This window comes from Sus scrofa, chromosome 9 (genome assembly GCF_000003025.6).
Source record: "Sus scrofa isolate TJ Tabasco breed Duroc chromosome 9, Sscrofa11.1, whole genome shotgun sequence".
Classification (NCBI taxonomy): domain Eukaryota; kingdom Metazoa; phylum Chordata; class Mammalia; order Artiodactyla; family Suidae; genus Sus; species Sus scrofa.
The window spans coordinates 108,753,938-108,759,809 of NC_010451.4; the positions used below are offsets into that span (position 1 = coordinate 108,753,938).

Sequence of the window (5,872 nt, forward strand, 5' to 3'; positions counted from 1 at the left end):
TTGCACTAGTTGTTTCACCTCCTTTTCCTCCTCTGTGAAAGGGACCTCATGGGATCCCATGGAGAGTAAATAGGATCATGTGAGCACAACATGTAGCCCAGTCCCAGATGCAGAGAAAATGCTCAAGAAATGATGGGAATTCATGTTTCACCTTGAAACTTGACAGCTTTCCGGAGATGACTGCTGGGCTCCACTTAGGATATACTTTTTTTTCTTTTTTCTTTTCGTTTTTATGGCCACACCTGTGGCATATGGAACTTCCTGGGCTAGGGGTTGTATCGGGCTGCAGCTTTCAGCCTAGCCACAGCTTGGGGCAATGCCGGATCCTTAATTTGCTGAGCAAGGCTATGGATCGAACCTGCATCCTCATAGACACTACGTTGGGGTCTTAACCCATTGAGCTACAGTAGGAACTCCCAGCATATACACTGCAGGAATGTTGCAGTTTTAGTGAATCTGGTGTTGTATGTGTGTGTAAGGAATAATCATAAATTGAATCAGGGAGCATGAGGGTCAGAGGGCAGAACAAAGTCATCCTGTCCCAGCATCGTATTCTCCAAAATGGTAAAGACAGCGTTGGGAAGGATCAGCTGAGGAATCCATCTGAAATGAACTTTGAGAACAAAGGGAGAATTGGCTTCCAACTGAAGTGCAGACTCCTTCTCAGTTATGCCAGTTGTATGCGGGACCTTCTTGACATGTAAAGTTATGCTAATTTTTCAGGCTAAGTATACCCTGATGGCCCAGAGGCATGGGTAGTGGGAACAGTGAGGAGAGGGGACTTGGGTGGGGCTGGGAAATTGTGGGCCCCTGAGCACGCACTACCAGACCCAGCGCCTGAGTTCCAGTTCTGTAGCACAAACTGAAAGTCACTGTGCTTAACTGTAATCAAGATTCAAGACTCAGGTGTTCCAAAATGAAGGCTTTTGGGTGGTGCTGAGGTGATGCGATGCGGGCCAAGTATGAAGTTTATAGAATACTTGCTGAAAGACTATTCTGAGTCTATCATTTATACTATCTGTAGATGTCTGGCACAGCTATGGTAAAATGTTAAGTGGAAAAGAAGGTGACCATTGAAGTGACATCGACATAGAAAAACAACAGTGGAAAGAAAAATAAGTAGTGTCAGGTGGAGGCTCTGGGCTGCATCAGTGGCACGTAATGTGCTTTGGCCCCTGCTTTCTGCAAGTATTCAGACAAAACAAAAATATGCGTATGTGGGAGTTCCTTTGTGGCTCAGTGGTTAACGAATCCGACTAGGAACCATGAGGTTGCGGGTTCGATCCCTGGCCTTGCTCAGTGGGTTAAGGATCCGGCATTGCCGTGAGCTGTGGTGTAGGTTGCAGACGAGGCTCGGATCCCGCGTTGCTGTGTCTCTGGTGTAGACTGGTGGCTACAGCTCTAATTCGACCCCTAGCCTGGGAACCTCTGTATGCCATGGCAGCAGTTGGGGAAATGGCAAAAAGACCAAAAAAAAAAAAAAAAAATGGGCATGTGATAGTCAATCCTTTTCCAAATGCTAAAGCATTTAAAATAAATTCTTCTGTGGCTTTATCCATGGTTCTTTACACATCTAAAACACAGCCCATATTCAGTACACAGTCTTCTTTATAAACACATGTGGCAAATGTAGCATTTTGCCTTTAACGCTACATCTCAAATATTTCCCTGTTTTTTCTTTTTCTATATGAAAAACCTTCATTGAAAATTACCAGAAGGAAATAAAGGACCAGAGAGAGGGTCTCCTTATTGAAAGTTGAGTGGCGACATCAATGCTGATGTTATTGAATGGCTAATAAAGAATGTCTTGATGGTGATACCTCGCAGATGTTGCACCATAACCACATACACTGGTAGCCTGCCTGTGGCTGGCAAGATAATGTCAAGACCCATCCTGTTTTCAGTGAGGCTGAGGCTGATTTGTTGATGAATATTTGCAGAAATCAAGTCTGGTGCCTTATTCCTAATCAAAAGATTTCTTAATATACAGGAATAACACATTTTAATAGGAAAAATATGTATTTTGGGTGTTTTAAATTTTTTTTGCTGTTTTGGGCCATACCTGCACATGTGGAAGTTCCCGGGCCAGGGATTAAACTTGTGCCACAGCAGTGACATGAGCCACATCAGTGACAACACCAGATCCTTAACTGCTGGGCCGTCAGGTAACTCCCAATAGAAGATATTTTTATTTTGATTTACAGAATTAAGTTTTTTGTGTCATGTCTCAGATTTCTTTTATATTTTTTTAAGACCCTACTTTTCCTTTGTGGGTCTTAAACTCATGCATTTAATCTTTGTATAATTTTAAAAAGTAACAAATTCCAACATATCAATTGTTATGTTCAACTAATTGTTAAAATTAGTCTAATTTTTCTTGTTTTGAATTAGGTAGTTGGCCTAAAGTGTTGGAATTACAAAAGGAAGACATGAGGGATTGTTGAATACATATGAAATGTTATCAGAAATAGTATCTTTCTCTTAGGAGTTATGGTCTAAAATTGCCTGAATACGCTTCTTTTAACCTGTACGATGAAATCATTGCTATCATTTTCCCTTTGTGTTTAGCTAGTTTGAATTAAAATAAACTCAACTATAAGGTGAGCTATTTTATCCAAGCAGGAAAATTCATCATAGAGCAGCATGTCAGTTATCTTCATTATTCAGTGTGTCACACAAGAAATACTCAATTGTGTGTAGTGCTAGTGCTGCTGGTTGGGGTGGAAACTGGCCATTTGTGTGGATCAAATCAATTCTAATCATGCTTGTTTTAAGAATGGGCCACAGACAGAAATGCAGCTGGAGGCTCACTGGGAAGCTGGGGGCCCAAACTCAAGCTCCGCCAGGGTGAGTTTCTTACTTAGAAAAAGAGGGAAAAAAAAAAAAAAAAAAAAAAAAAAAAAAAAAAAAAAAAAAAAAAAAAAAAAAAAAAAAAAAAAAAAAAAAAAAAAAAAAAAAGAGGAAAAGCCTCAGGGTCTGTCCTTGGACTAAATCCTCCAGATTTCAGTTGTGTCCTCACAGTGAGAATGTCCTGTTGCAGGAGTGGATTGGAGTCTATACCATGAGCTGGACATCAGTGTGTTACTTTAATCTGAAAAGAGCTCTCCCCCGATGCTGGGCTGGACCAGTGGGATGCGGCCCATCCTCCCAGGAGGGCCAGGCCCCTGGATGTGGGCTCTCAGAGCAGAGGCCAGAAGGAGTGCAGTGTGTGACTTGAATGTGCCCTGAGGTCAGATGTGAGAGCTAGAGCCTTGACCTCAGCAATGGAGCTATGCTTCCCTCTGGGACTGGACAGATGGGGTCCAGGAGGGGGAACCCACTCTGGCCCCTGCTGGCTTGGGTGGGGTGGGACATGTGCTCTTCCTGCTCACGTGCTGACCAGCCTCTGCTATTTACCCTCATACTTTCACCTGGTTGACTGTTCTCTATGAAGCCTGCTCAGGTTGACTCTGAGGTCGTTTTGTCCCTGTAGGAGGACTTGTGTGATCTGTACATGACATTCGATTGCACAGTCGAGCCCAGGGCCTCTGTGTCTCTGTTCTTGTGAGAGATAAGTCACATCACTGTGCCCACATCTACAGTCTGTCCTTGTCACTGGGCTCAGGGGAAGGAGACTTGTGTCACCCCATCTCACTGAGAAATGAAACCAAAAAGTAGCCTCCTGAGTCAGTCACACATGATGGAAGAGCACAGGTGGCTGGTGGAAGGTCGGGGTTATCTTAGTGCTACAAGGAGTCGTGTCTGCTGTTTCCCTCAGAACAGGGTCATGAGCGTGGATGAAGGTGCAGCATCTGAACATCCTGCATGTAGGGTTCCCACTCATGTGGGAACTAATTGGAGGGCCTTTGTGTATGAACAGTGGGAGCCCTGACCCCCAGTCTAGGGTATGTGTGGTAGCTCTCACATGCGTTCTTCCATTAGCTGTGGCCCTTTGAACATGAGCAAGGTTGGTTGTGGTTTAACTGTTCTTATTTCCTTCTGACACCCCAGCTCCCCTTTCACAGCGCCAACCAGTGGTGGCCAGTTTGACTTTAAGTAGTTTTGCACAAATCAACCACATTTGACAGAACACATGAACAAAAGAAGCCTGAGAAAATGAAGCACCTTCAGCCACAGCAGCGCCGTCCTGCCCTCCCCCACCCCACCTCTGCCTCTGCCCTCTCTGCACCTTCCAGGCCAGGGCAGCCCAGGGCGAGCTGGGGAAGGAAGTTGCTAAGAAGTTGGAAATCACAGGAGACCCTGCCTAGCAGGGCCCTGGCAGTGAAATCAGCTGCACAAAACTTTCAGGGATTTGCAAATTTCCCATCTTGCCTTCTGTGCTTTCCCAATGCAGAAATAGTTCCAAATCACAGATGATGGCCAAATTTTAGATTTCATTTTTCTTGTATCATGCTGCTGTTATTTTGTTTCCTGAGAGGAAACTCTAGCTGGTTTGCCAAAGAAGCTGTTTGATAGACGCTAGAGCTGATTATGAACAAAGAAACAAACAGCTTTCCTGATTTTAAATGAGACATTGTTTTACTTCAAAACATAAAAGATTTACCTTTGAAAGGATACAATATAGAAAATGGGAAAATATGAATACTTTTTTTTTTCTCCTTCTATCATGAACTGATCATTTTGTTTTATGCCCAGCCTATTGAAATACACAGAAACACAAACAAATGAGGGTCCTCTCCTACTACTGGAATTATTACTCAACTTAAAAAGTCATTAAGGGGCATGAACAAACACTTCACCAGAAAGAAAAAGAAGTTGTAAATCTGGGATACACTCACAGAATAAGGCAGGATTTCCACAGTGCTGACAGCTAAGCAAGGAGCCATGGTGATTCCAGAGTGCAGACATGAGAAGGCAGACACACCCACCACTCCTTAAGAAAATTCTCACTGACTCCTTGGAGAAGGATTTTAAGAAAGAAGTAGTGCATGCTTTGTTTTTTTGTGGCTTGCTTTGTTTTTGTTTTCCCAGTAGACAGTGAGCCAAGGGAAAGCCATGTGGTACTAGGTCACAAAATATGGGCTGTGAGTTCAGAGAGACCTGGCTTTAAATGATGATTATTTATGAAATAATGAGCATGAACAGATGGCTTAACCTCTCCAATCTACAAACAGTGGAGTCTAATTATATCTTTCTCCAAGGGGTCTTAGAAGATAATGGGATTCTCTGCTGAAAGGTAGAAACTGAGTCCTTCCATCCACATCTAACCTGTCTGTGGGGAAATGAGATTAGCTATGATCTCGGTGCTTCTCTCTGTGTGTGGAATCTACTACTTTACAATAGAGCTGTCAAGAGTAGAAGCTAAGTTTGAGGATGTGTATGGACCAAGCATCATTAACTCATCTAATCCACATGGTCCAGGACACAGGACCCCCCACACAGGGCACCATGAATTCACCACACAGATAGCTGCCCGACGTACACAGATACTAACATAGACCCAGGGCTCAAACCCAGGCCCTTTGGGGTCTGAGTCTGAGAGTCTGTGTGCTTAAGCCTCCACCTAGTGCTCCTGTGGTGTACATGCTGTTTTCAGGAGCATCAGGAGTGAGCTTATGAGACACTAGTACAGATCGAAGCACACACAGTGTAAGTCACACTGGGTGTTACACTGTCACCATAGGAACATCCCAAACCAACGAGTCTGGTTCCAGTGACCTTTGGAAGAGAAAGAACCATGCACCTTCATTTGGCTGTAGCTCCCCTTGGAGCCAGTGCCCCAAAGAAAGCACCATACCCACCGTCTCAGGAAAAAGACTTAGAAACGTGGTGTGGACCATTATCACAACCGAGGCCGAATTTGATCCCTCGGTTGTCAAGCTCTTTCTACCTTGCTTAGATTTCATGAAATTAAAATACACACAGACAAAAG

At 43.8% G+C, this 5,872-nt stretch overlaps 1 long non-coding RNA gene and 1 gene segment (V, D, J or C); one reads left to right on the forward strand and one right to left on the reverse strand.

The window, feature by feature from the left end:
• Positions 1-5,872, reverse strand: part of LOC102158411 — a 51,989-nt gene that overhangs the window by 21,603 nt on the left and 24,514 nt on the right.
• LOC110255504 overlaps positions 1-5,872 on the forward strand; it is a 46,200-nt gene that overhangs the window by 10,753 nt on the left and 29,575 nt on the right. The window lies entirely within an intron of this gene.